Here is a 13919-nt window from a genome sequence, read left to right on the forward strand (position 1 = left end):
CAAAATCTCATCTGAATGATTACTGATGTAGTTTGCTGGAGGAGACTCTGTTAAACAGCAACATGACCATAATATGTATGATGTTGAGTCCCAAGATGGCTGCACATTGAGTTCATAGGTTCATAGGTAGGTACTAGGCTATTGGCCCTAGGGCCTATATAAGCCTAGCCAAAAAGGTACCCTGGTTTTCAGCACTCAAGAAAATTATTTTCCAGTGCCCCTGTCGAGCAAAGCCACAGAGGTGATCCCCGGGGTGAATTTCCTATTTCCCATCCAATCAAGATTTTTCTTGAAGAGTGCTAATGAGGAGCTTTGTTTTATATAGCTAGGTAGTTTGTTTCAGAGTATGGGAAGTCTCTGGGACAGGAATCTATCCCTCCAGCATGTTTTGTTTATTGTGGTGACAAGGTTTAGGTCCCTAGAGCATGTAGCTCAGAGGGATTAGGATTTCTTTAAGTGGAGCATGTCCAACAGCTCTGGGTTTGACACCTTTGTATGTTAGGCAGAGATCGCTGCCTCTGAGTAGGTGATATGCGATGGAGTAAAGCTGGAGATTTTTGAGACAATCTGCATTAGGGCATCTGTTTGAGGCCAGTAATCCTCTTTGTGAGGTATTTCTGCGGCCTTTCCAGTTGTTGTAGATGTCTTGTGATTTACATACCAAAAGGGGCTTTGTACTCTATAATGTGTCTAATGAGTTACGAGTAGAGGGAAACAATGACCACTTTTTTCCTGATGAGAAACTTTTTGTGATGAGGTGTGTCACTTAGAAGGATTTCCTGACTAATGTGGCGATGTGATTATCAAAGGAGAGACTACTGTCCACCTGTGTCCCAAGGTCTCTTATCTCATTTTCAGTGTTAAGTAAACTACTACCTATGTGGTAGCTCATGGGTACAGAGTTTTTACCAAAGGGGATGACAATGCACTTTTTGGCATTGAGCTTGAGGCCATGGCTTTGACACCAGGCATCTGTCTCAGTGAGGCTCTTTTGTAGGATGTCCACATTATTAGGAGTTTCAATTATGGCTCCTAGTTTGCAGTCATCTGCAAATTTCATTAGCCAAAGACCTTTTGTGTTAGCCTGTACTTCAGAAAAGGATATACCAAACAGGAGAGGACCCAGGACTGAACCCTGTGGTACTCCACTTGTCACTGGTCTGAAGTCGGATTTGGAGTCTGCTACTTTCACAGTATGGGTTCTGTCAGTGAGCCAGTTGGCAACCCATCTTGTGACATAGGGATTTATACCTAGTTTAGTGAGTTTATCTATAATTCCAGAGTGGGGGATGGTGTCAAAAGCCTTGGCGAGATCTAGAAAGGCTATATGAACTACCTTACCCTTGTGTATGGCTTCGGTGACTGCTTCAAAGAAGTCAGTCAGGTTTAGGAGACATGATCTGCTTTTTACAAACCTGAACTGGGTGGGGTCCAGAGTTTGGAGATTACCAATGTCTTTGCTTATAAGCTCCATGATGATATATATGTTCCATGTCCTTGCAGACCAGGCTCGTTAGGCTACTGGGACAGTAGTTCCCGGGGTCCTTGGTGGCTTCCCCTTTGTGGAGTGGGATAACCATCACTGTGCGCCATTCAATGGGCACAAAGCCTGAGATGAGGCTATGAGTGAACTTGGTGCTTAGGTAAAGTGCCAGTTTATTCTGTAGTTCATGTCGAACGCAGCCTGGGATGTTGTCAGGTCACATGGATGCTGTGTTCTTGGCTTTGGAGAGTGTGTTTTTTACCTGTGCAGCTGTGATTACAGGAACTTTGCATTCTTCTGGTGTAGAGATGAGCCCTTTAGGAGGTAAGGGGGGTAAAGTTATCACTGAACCTATCTGCCAGGATGTTGGCAATATCAGTTGGTTCTGTATATTTAGTGCCATTGTGCTGTAACTCAGAGCAGATCTGAGTGTTGCCATTGAGATTCTTGACATAGCTATAGAATCCTTTGTGGTTGTCTTTAGAATCAGTGGCGATTTTGTTTTCATAACTAGCTTTGAGGATTTTATGAGGGATGTCAGCTTCTTACTGAGGCTGTCCATGGAGTTCTTCCAGTCATGGGATTTTACTCTTTTTCGCAACAGTTTCTTTCTTCTATTGTAGAGTTTGTTTATGGTAGGGGACCATCAGATTGGCTTCGTTTTTTTGAAGAATAGCATCTTGGTTCTGTTAGGGATAGCACAATCCATGCACTCGTGTAAGTGCCTATAAAGTGCATTTGTGTAGGATTCAGTAGTTGTACCTCTATTGTCCATCTGCATGGGTGTTATGAAGTTTCCCACTTCTGTTTTAAGAAGCGTGAAGTTGGCATTGGAGAAATTTTTTACGTTGATTTCACTAATGGGGGTGAGGGCAGGATGTGGATGTCTAGGCTGATTAGCTTGTGGTCGGATCTGACCAACAAGGAATTGACCTCTGGTGTGGAACACTGGTCGCCCATGTTGATAATGACCAGGTCTAGGATATTGCTGCCCCTGGTGGGGGTGTGGAGAAGTTGATCCAAGGCATTGGAATTAATGAATTCCAGAAAACGTTGAGCAAAAGAGTTGGTACATGAGTAGTTTTCCCAGTTAATGGTGGGGTAGTTGAAATCACCCATTATTAGGGTGTTGGGTTGTACCCTAATATCTTCCAGTGTATCAAGAAATGTGGAGTGGGAATCCTGGGGCATGGTGGGGGATTTGTAGCAAGTTACGGTTTGGATTGCGGTCTTGCCCAGAGTTAGTTTCACTTGGATAATCTCTGATGCATTATGCTGAGCAACTAGCCTGGAGGTGTGGATATCCTTAATGAATATGGACATGCCTACACCTTTACTGTTTTGGTCCAGGTTAGGTGGCCAAAAGGTGTGGTATGAATTATAGCTTGGTAATGCAGGGGTGCTCTCTGGAGCCTTGAACCAGGTCTCTGTCACTGCACAGATGTCGATGTTCTCCATTTTAAGGAGTGCCTTGAGTGAATGCATTTTGAGGTTCAGACTTCTAGCATTGAGTAGCATTACCCTCAGATTTTGCTTGCTTGTGTCTGTTATGATGGTGAATTTGTCATTTGAACCTTGCCTAAAAAAGGCACTATAGGGATGGCAAGAGTCTTAGCCAGTATCCGAAATCCCAAGGGCGACAAGTGCAGGCCATCTCTGGCAAAGCATCGTGGTCATGTCATCCCAGGCAGACATGAATCCCCTTAGAATGACACCAGAAGCTTAGCCAATTGTTGAAGTCAATCATTTTGTCCTTGTACTGTGATATCATTCTGGGTGATGGCAGGATGCTACGCAGGGTTAGGCTCATACCTGCCTGGGCTACAAGATCGAAGAGCTCCTCCGTGTCTCTTTTCATATAGTCCAGGGAGGTACATCTCAGGTCATTCACACCAACATGGACAATGACAGAGTCATATTTGTACTTGTTGCGGAGCGACCTGAGTGCTTGCGTTATGTGGCAGATCCTGGCACCTGACAGGCAGCTGACAGTAACTTTCTCCTTGTTTAGCCTGGTGAGTGGAACATCAGTGTGCCTGACTATAGAGTCACCTATGACTAGAGTGTTGGGTACATTTTTATGCCTTATGGGCTGTGGTTGAGTGGCACACTGAGTTTGTGGGCTTTGTGTTATTTGGGTTGTGCTGGGGGGGTGGAGGTTGCATGCGTTTCTGCTTTGGAGGTCTCTGCTGCTTGAGCAGATTTTTATTGAGAGCCTCCTTGAATGTAGGTGTGTGTTTTGTGTTGCTATGTGTGTGTTTTGGTGGTGTAGGTTTTGAGGGACTATGTGATGAGTGTGGTGTGGTGAAAGTGTTTACCTTCTCCTCTTGACTGTCTAGTCCAATTTTGGGTGAAGAGAGCTTTGCTTCCAGTTTGGCTATATAAGTGCATCTCTCACCAGTTGTAGTTTTGGGTGGTAGGAGGAGAGGGTTGTCTGTGTACATGAGGCAATTACTGCATTGCCCCAAGATGCCCAGATTCATCAGGTAGACAGGAGAAAACACCGGGAGCTGACCCTTAGACATGCCTGGATAGGTGCTTATTTATTAAGTACTAAAAACTGTTTTCCTCTAGACAAGTGAGGAAAGTTGAGTGCTGTAGTAATTTGTAGCTTATTTAGTGCTTACAATGAGTTCTGAACAAGTTCTGAGCTCAAAGAAATAGATTTGAGTGCTAAAACTAAAAAAATGGCTAGTTCTAAGGGAAAATTTAAAGAGCAGACATTATGGCGCCAAGAATAGTTTAACCCTAGCTAAGCGGCGATGCATAAAGTGTCTTTTTTTATATATATAACAGTAGCAAATGAGCAAAATTATTTAAACAAATTAACCAATAAAAAGCTAAAAACTGAGCCCCGTTCCAGCAGTCTTTGATCAGACAAGTTCTAACTGCACAGACCTGCCATTAGGGTGCAGGAGAACCTTCTCCAAAAAAGATGGTCTGGATTAGTGCTCAAGTTATACAAACAAAGCTAGATTCAGCAGGTCTGAATTTAGTCTATGCTACAGCAAACAAGGTGTACCAATTTCAGAAAGAAACAGTTCAAATAAGCAGGCACAATAAGCCTTTAACCAGAAACTCCCAGCTCAGAAGGGCAGAATCTCCTCCCACAAGAGTGCAGACCACACCTACTTAATGTAAAATAACTGATCTGAAGCCCAAGTGCTTAAACCAGAACTAATACACTCTTAGAATAACACACACTAAGCCTTCAATCAGCAACTCCCAACTTAGAAGGATGTAAGCTACCTGTCCTGCCACAACAGTGCAGACCACAAACCTTCTTAATGTAAAGCAACTGGTCTGAAGCCCAAGTGCTTCAGCCAAAGGCTTAGGATAACAGTTACAATTTAATCAGGCTACTAACAAGCAGTAATAAATGTAGCAGAATAAATGCAATAAAGTAGGAAGAAACACAAACACATTAAAAGCAGATGAATAAAGTGCAATTTTTTATACAACAATAGAAAATGAGCAAATTGATTTAAACAAATTACCCGATTAACCAGTAAAAAAGCTCAAAACTGAGACCTGTTCCAGTAGTCTTCAATCAGACAAGTTCTAACTGCACACTCCTGCCACTAGGGTGCAGGGGAAACATCTCCAAAAAAGATGACCTGGATTAGTGCTCAAGTTATACAAACAAAGCTAGATTCAGCATGCCTGAATCTAGTCAATGCTACAGAAAACAAGGTGCACCAATTTCAGAAAGAAACAGCTCAAATAAGCAGCCACAATAATCATTTAACCAGAAATTCCCAGCTCAGAAGGGCAGAATCTAACCTCTCCTCCCACAAGAGTGCAGACCACAAACATTCTTAATGCAAAAGAACTGGCCTGAAACCCAAGTGCTTAAACCACAACTAATACACTTTTAGAATAGCAGACACTGAGCCTTCAATCAGCAATTCCCAATTTAGAAGGATGTAAGGTACCTGAAACTCCCAGCTCAGTAGGGCAGAATCTCCTCCCACAACAGTGCAGACCACAAACCTTTTTAATGTAAAACAACTGGTCTGAAGCCCAAGTGCTTAAACCAAAAGGCTTAGAATAACAGTTACAATTTAATCAGGCTACTATCAAGCAGTAATAAATGCAGCAGAATAAATAGAATTGAGTACTTTTAACTCACTCACTCCAATGGAGCTCCAAAAATTTGCATTGTAACTTCCAATGGATGGAGCGTAAGCCTTTTGACAGAATCAATTTATGTCCTCACATTTCAAACAAATGTTCATATATCTGGAACTGTAGTGGTAATGAAAAAAGCATACATAGCAAACCCTTCAGCATAAACTATTTTTATAGTGGTAGTATTCTTCAGGTTCTATTTCTTAAACTGAATTTTATGTCACAGTAAACGCAATAACTATTACGTTTGTAATATTTTGTAAACAACTTACAATATCTCAGAAACCACTTGAGTTACACATATACTGTCAGTAGCTTTGTATCCATCTAGCTGAAAGCTTTCATATGAGGCTAAGGAGTTTTGTCTGTGTTACTTGGTTGTTGAGATATTTTGAACAATGTGAAAATTATATCTATATAAATTAATATAATAAAAACAACAGTTAATATCTCTTTATCTGCACTAGACAGAGGTCAAATATTAATCCAGTTGAGTTTGCCACTGTGCAAGTTTTCAGATGTAATCTTTTAAAAACCTTGTCCATAATATGGTTTTAGAATTATTGATACAAATATGAACAAGCCATATTTGGTGCCCAGAGGATGTAATGAGTTAAGAAGAGGCAAAAGCAAAATAAAGTGCATTTTTTTAGTAAAGTGCAAGGACAGAGGAAGGAGGAGCAGAGGTTAAGAACCTAAGTGGGTTGGCTTTCTCAAATGTTCTCTCTGTATTAAGTAGAGTGAACACCAGACTTGGAGGGGGTGTCCCAGATCAAATTTAGAGTAGGGGCGGGCAGCTGCAAAGCCACCAATTATAACAACACAAGAATAGGGTGGGGGACAGGGGAAAACCAGTTTCAGGACAGATGAAAACAGAAAACACTGCCAGAAAATATATAAAACAATTCAGTCAGACAAATTTAAGATAATGCAGAACTCTGAAAGGTTAAAATGCCAAGAAATATACTTATTAATCAGCAATATATTTCTAGGTTGTTTGAGAATCACTCTAGCCAGAACCCAGGAGTTTCCAACAGTGAAGTAACAGCTTAATTCTAGCTCTCCCAGTGTGAAAACAGAAACTCAGCAGAGAAGGCCAGTAGACTTGTGTTTATGGGTATATTTCAGTAACTGGCTAGTAAGTGTACTGTCTGGATATCAGGAAAAAAGAAATACAGAGGGACTAGAAAAAAATCAGCTACAAAAAGTGAGGAAGAAACACTGACTAAGGAAAGTTCTGCAGCTGTTCAGCAAAAAGAGATAAAACCTCCAGACATGAATTCCGGTAACCTACAGGAAGATATAAGACAACTGCACACAGACCTAGTTAAAATAAACAAAACACTGGTGGAGTATATCAACACAAACAACAAAAGGCTGGGAAAATGGAAGAAGCTTAAAACAAATATTCAGATGAGTTGATAAAGCTGCAAAAATCAGAGCAAGAAATGAAGAAAATGCTGGATGAATATGAGATTGCTCGGGAAGAGATGTTTTAAAAAATAATAGAATTAGAGGACAGAGAATGTAGAAAAAAACTGAGATTTTTCAGCTATACCAGAGAAGTTGGAAGGAACAGACTGCATTAATTTTATGAAAGCACAAATGAGCAGCTGGACTGGTATTCCACAGCAGGACTTGTTAGTTGAAAGGGCACATTGTGTGTATGCTCCAAACCTGGCTATGAGAAAACAACCTAGACCTTTAATGGTGAAGATGCAATCCTACCAGCAGAAGGAGTTGAATTTGACAAAACCGTTGCAGAAGGACAAAATAACTAAAAGTGGGAGACAGCAGAATGTTTGTGGAGAATGATATTGTAAACAAGGCAGAAGAGAAGCAAATTTATTCCATCTTCAGAGAATGTTGAGATGCAGGTGTGAGATTCAAACTGCTGTACCCAGCTGTCTACAAGGTATTCTTCCCTAGAAGGACACCATCATTTTTTGATGAAGTACTTGCTAAAGAGCAAATACAAAAGTTTGTCCAACAAAAAGTGAGATGTGAAACAGAAAGAGATTCTGCTTCTTGTTTTTCTGGTAATAAAAAAACACAGAGAGAGTGTACCTATGAAATGTTTTCCAATGTTTCAATGTAAAATGTTAGAATGAAGGAAGGGAGCATGAGAGTTGACTAGAAGAATAAAGAGTATGTTGGATATGAAGCAGAGACAGTATTTGATAGATGTAGATTAACAGTAATAAAACCAATAATTTAATGTGGGATTACAATGCAATAATTATATGTGTGAAATATGACAGAACAAGAATATCTGGAAGTATTAGACTTTTTCAGAATTTGTTGGACTCTAAAGTATAATCCCTACTTCATGTTGTTAATGTTCAAAAATGATTTGGGGAGGGGAAGAAGGGGGAGAATGTTAACTGTAAGTAAAGATTTTTTTCTTGCTATCATTATTTGTGGTGTATTATTTTCTTTGCATGTCATAAAGTAAAGTTTTCTCAGTTGTTTTTAATTTAATGGGAACTGTAAACAGGTGCTGCTCTTCTTTTTTTTCTTTTCTTTCTCCCTTCTCTCTTCCTTCTTGCTCAGTTTTAATAAATATAGGCAGTGCAATGAAAACAAAAAGCCTTGTTAAAAGAGCATGACAAAAGAAAAAAATAATGTGTTTTTTCTCATTCTTGCATGGGAAATGACTAGATTAAGGACCTTAGATTAATTTAGTAACACGTTTTAAGAGTAAGCAAGTAAATGAAAAAGAATATTGAATATTACAAGGCTTTTTTTTCCCTACCAAATGCATGTAAGCTCAGTAGCAATTCTGCAGCATGTCTTCATGTTTCCTTGGAAACAATCTGATAAAGAGAAATTGGCTACAGTCTGGTGGAGAGTGATTGGCTAAAGAAAAAAAACTGAGGAGAGAGATTGGCTAGAAGATAATGTTCTGTGAAAACATTCAGGGGCTCTCCCATCTGGGAGAGCTATAAAGAAAAGACAAAACCAATTTGTACCTAGTAGAAGCACAGGCTGCACCATGTGTCTTACCAAGTTTAACCTTTCTTTTAGGTTAACTCAAGTCTGTGAGTGTGGCTGTCAGTTTGGTACTTTTGTTCCTATTAGGATTATAAAGCTTCAGTATTTGAAGATTTACATATTTTTATGTGTTAGTCTTAAGTTAATAGGTTTTAGAGGGTTATTGGGGGTGTGCTTTTTTTGTTTGAGGGCTTTCAGTAAAACAAAAAGTTTTGTAAGATGTGACATAGGCTGAAATGGATATGACAAGAAACAACTGTATAAAAGTTCAACTTGTCAAACAGTGAATGCATGTAACACAAAAGCTGGATCTATACATTTAACAAAAACGTTGTACATAAAAGGTGGCAATAACTTTTTAGTGCAATGATGCTTTCTGTAATGTCTTTAAATGTCAATGGTCTCACAGATAAATACAAAAAAGAAAGAGTAGTGAACTATATTAAAAGATGTAGAGTGCAAATAGCTATATTACATGAGACACACTTAGAAAGAACAAAACATGTGAATTTGATAAATAAAGGTTTTCAGGATGGTTATTTAGCAGAATACCTGGGACAAAGGAAAAGAAGAGTACTTATATTAATTGCAAGAGGAGCTCCAATAGTGATAATAGAGAATAATAAAGATAATGGCAGATTTATAGAGCTAAAGGGCTACTGGCAAGGGAGGAGGATTACAATGGCATGTATTTATATTCCACCTAAAACTGTTATAATAGAGCTTAAGACAATTCTGAGAAAAATAATCAGTTTTCAGCAAGGAATATTACTTATAGGTGGGGACTGGAATGTAATTTGCAACAGTGAAAATTTGTCTGGGGATCCAGAAGTGAAAGTATAACAAAGGAGTGTAGATTTTTGAAGAAATTTATGAAAATATTTGGCATGGAAGATGTGAGTTCAGTAATAAGTGTTTGGAGTGAATTTACATATTATACCACAAGATATAAAAACTGGGATAGGCTAGACAGAACTTACATTTCACAGGAACATGTGCATTTAATTGAAGGTGTTGATATGCACCCAATAACGATTTCAGCTCATGCGCCAATAATAACTAAAATAAAATCACGGGGTAATGAAATAAAAATCAGACACTGGCACTTTCCCATGTATCTGTTGAAAACAGAGGAATTTACAGAATGGGTATGTGAGATTATTCAGGAGCTACTAGAGAGGATAGGAATTTCTACTGAACATATAGCTAGGGAGTGGGATAAAATTAAGGTGAAGTTTAAAAATAGGGTGGAAATAAAAGAAAGGGAGCTATGGTTAAGAAGTAACAATTATTTAGGACTGACAAATGTTAAAGTATTATAGAATAGGGGGAATCTCACAGAACAAGGACAGGATCAACTGCAGAATGCTAAGCAGAAAATAAGGGATTATCTGGATAATATGCACGAATTTAGAAAGAGTGCTGTTAGGCAACTGTATATATTGATAATAACAATAGAGCACAAAAACTTTTAGCACAACGACTCAGACAACAGAAAGTAGAAAGGGCTGTCTCCAAGCTTAGGGATCCTGTATCAGGGAAGGCAACAAGAGATCCTTTAGAAGTATTACAAATATTTCAGAAATTCAATGAAAGTCTGTATAAAGCAGAGAAATATGCAAATTAATACGCCAAGGTTAGAGGTAGATGACACCAAGTTACTAAAGGTTAGGATAGGAGTAGATGAGATAAAAATTGTGATGTATAACTAATCTACAGGAAAGTCCCAAGTAATTGATGGTATTGCTGTGGAAGTTTGGAAGCTAGCAGGGGAAAATCTGATAAAGATCTGGAAGGTTTTGTTTAACAGTATTTTAAGAGGAGGAGAAGTACCAGCATCCTGGAAGAAAGCAGTGGTAGCTTTAATACTTAAAGAGGGTAAAGATCCATCAAACCCAGCTCCATACAGACCCATTTCAATACTAAGCCATGATTATAAAGTGTTCATGTCTATAATGGCTAAAAGAATGACAAATGTAATGCCAACATTGATAGATATGGATCAGTGTGGTTTTGTGGAAGGGAGGGGAAACTTTTGACAAAATTAACAAAACATTGATGATCCAGAGGGAAGCAGAATGTGAGAAAATGCCATTGTTGGTGGGTCTTAATGCAGAGAAAACATTTGACAGAGTAAGCTGGGACTTTATGAGCTGGGCAATGGAAGCATTTGCATTTTCTGAAAAATTATAAGGTTGATTAAGAGGATATATGAGGGGTCGGAGGTGAAAATTAAAGTGGGTGGGGTCCTCTATGATAATTTCTGCTTGAGGAGAGGAACCAGGCAGGGGTGTTCTCATTCCCCTTTGTTATTTGCATTAATGTTAAAACCATTGGCAAAGAAAATAAGGATTCAGAAGTTCAAGGATATAATTGGTACGCTCATCAAGAAAAACTGTCTCTACCTGTAGATATTATTTTATACCTGACAAAACCAAAAGGAGATAGTACAGTGTTGTGGATCATTTTGAGACAGTTTCAAATCTTTTTTGGGATACAAAATTAATGAAGCTAAAACAAAGGCAATAGCGGTAAATTGTGTACCCACACATGAACTGGTTCAGCAATATCTGTACTTATGGGGACATGATACAATGATTTATTTAGGAGTATGGATTAAAATGATTCTGGAGTGGCAGTTAAGGATATGCGTTAAGAGACTAAACAAAAGATAATACAAAAGCTGAGAAAATGGAAGCTTTGTTGTAGGGATATGGATAGTAAGATGCAAGCAGTCAAAATGTTTTTAGACCCTTTAGTCTTATACACAGATCAGGCATATTTTTATCAACGAGAAGAGAAGTTGTGGATAGCAATTAATAAAGAGCTGAAGGACTTTATCTGGGAGGGGAAGACGATGAGAGTCAAGTGGGATAAGTTGATTTTTCCAGTAGAAGAGAGCAGATTGGGGTTACCCAATTTGAAGGGGTATTTCAGAGCTGCACAGTTAAGGCTCCTATACATAGCACAAGCAGAAAACTATAATTCAGAGTGGAAAGAGGTGATGTTGAAATGGGGGTAAGTTCAAGAAACAAGGAGAGACAGGGATTTTGGATGCAGACCTTTAAGGAAAATAATAATCATACAGAATATTATGTCCATAAAGTAATAGAAAGTATTCTAAGCACTAAGCCAACATGGGAACAGGGAAAGGAGATTTTGACATTAGGGATGACTGCAATTAAGGATATGGACAATAGGCAAGAGAGGGCTGGAATTTATTGGAGGAAACTGGCAAAGGAACCAAGGTATTTGGAGCAAATAACTAAAGAGGGAAAGATAATAGAATGGGAAGAGGCCACAGATTTATTTTGACTGCAGGTTAGAGATTGCCTTCCTTATCAAGGATTGATATCAGAGTACTGGCAAAGAGAAAGAAATAGGGGAAGGTCCTAAATGAAAGACCAGCACTGATAGAGGTTTTAGTAGAATCTAGAACAGGAGCTGCCATTAAGAAAGGAATAATTAGCAGAGCATATTAAATATTGCATGATAACTATAAGAATCAATCAGAGGAGGTTAGAAAGGATTGGGAAGATAGACTGGATAAGCAATTCACAAAGAAACAATGGGAGGATATATGTATGTGAAGATTTAGAATTATGGCTCAGAAATGTTTACATAGATATTTTTATACCCCAAGTAGACTCCAGAGAAGTTTTCTTCAGGTAGACAGCAAATGTTGAAGGTGTGACAGGGAAGAAAGACATACTTGGGAAAATATTTTTTGGGAGTACAGTGGGTTGGAAGACTTTAAGGATTGCCTGTGGGATATACTGTCAGAAATGCTGCATGGCTGGATTGCTGTGATAAGTGAGACGATTTTTCTGAGCTATGATACAGAATCGGAATTGCCTAGATATGGTAAGGCCTTGCTGTGTCTAATTATGGTGCCTGCCAAAAAAACAATTACTAGAAAATGGAAGTCAAAATCTAAACCAACTATATTAGAAGTAGTTAATATAGTAACAGCAATAAAACAACTGTAATTGAAATATTAAGCGCAAACTACATAAGAAAAAAATGGTAATTGAGGGAACAATACATACAGAGGAGGAATGAGGTTTAAAAGAAGGCAGGACTTAAATCAGCTATGTAATGCCTGACGGAAATGATTGGGTAGACTATAAGTCATATAAATTGTTTGCAACTGGGAGTGTGTCAGTATGGTTTGTGATGTAAAATGCCTGCAACTAGGATTGAGTCAGTGTGGTTTGTTTTCATTTATATAAATGTATGATTGTTTATGTCGTAAGTGATGGTTTAATAAAGATGTTTCTCATTTGAAAAAAGAGGCAAGAATTGAAGAAGTGTTGTAATGTTGCTTAGGTTATATGACAGATATAGCAATATATGTGAAGTATAATGTTTGGTAATGTTAATTTGTTAATACAGTTTGATTAATTTTGTATAAATGTAAATTTGCCTATGTCACAAGTGATAATTCAATAAAGGTATTTAAAAATAAGTAATCTGTATGATGTTCTTTCACAGCTGAAGGTAGTCTAACTTCTCTCATGGTGCATGTTCCACTGTGACAGTGAGTTTATGTTTGTATCAAATTATCTTATTAGAAGCACCTGATTTGTTTTATTATTTTTTATTTTTTTATTGAGACCTGCCTTTGGATAACTGACAATATGGCCTTGTGTATACAGATAGTAAATATAGCATTTCAGAGAGCGTTTGTTGTCACAGTCTGCCTCTATGCTTAGTTTCCATGTTGGGGTAGTTTAACATCTGCATAATAGGTTAGGTAAAATTAATGTCCAGAATGCATGTGTTGTAAGTTCTTATTATGTCAGATGAAAAAAAATTGTATATATTTCACCAGAAAAAAATATTTTTTTTCAGCTGAGACATGATGTGGCTAAAGTGCCATGTTTTCAAGCAGCTAAATCTGTGGGGGTCAAATTAAAAGGTGTTTTGCACTGAAAACTGCATGATTAGAATTGCAATTTTAGGTGCGTTTTGTAGCTGGATAACCTGTCGGTCATACCCAGATGTCTCGTAATGAAACCATAAAGAAGGGCACAGCTAAAGCCTTTCAAAAACAAGCCACAGTGGCTTTCATTCATGTGCCTTTATTGCCAGTCTATTTAATTTTCATTGTGGGTGCTTTAATGAACTATTTCTTAGTAAGCTATGCAAAATAATGGCCTGAATACTTCTTTACCAAGTTGTCATCGCATTAGAAGTAAAAAATCATCTGTGTATTACCAGTATGTTTTTTTTTTTTTTTTTGTAAGGCTGCGTGTCTTAGTGCCTTGCCTTCAGACTGCTAAAGCTGTAGGGCTAAATTCATATGTGT

The sequence above is a fragment of the Protopterus annectens genome, chromosome 9.part0, assembly GCF_019279795.1.
Source record: "Protopterus annectens isolate FY-2018-M chromosome 9.part0, PAN1.0, whole genome shotgun sequence".
NCBI lineage: Eukaryota > Metazoa > Chordata > Ceratodontiformes > Protopteridae > Protopterus > Protopterus annectens.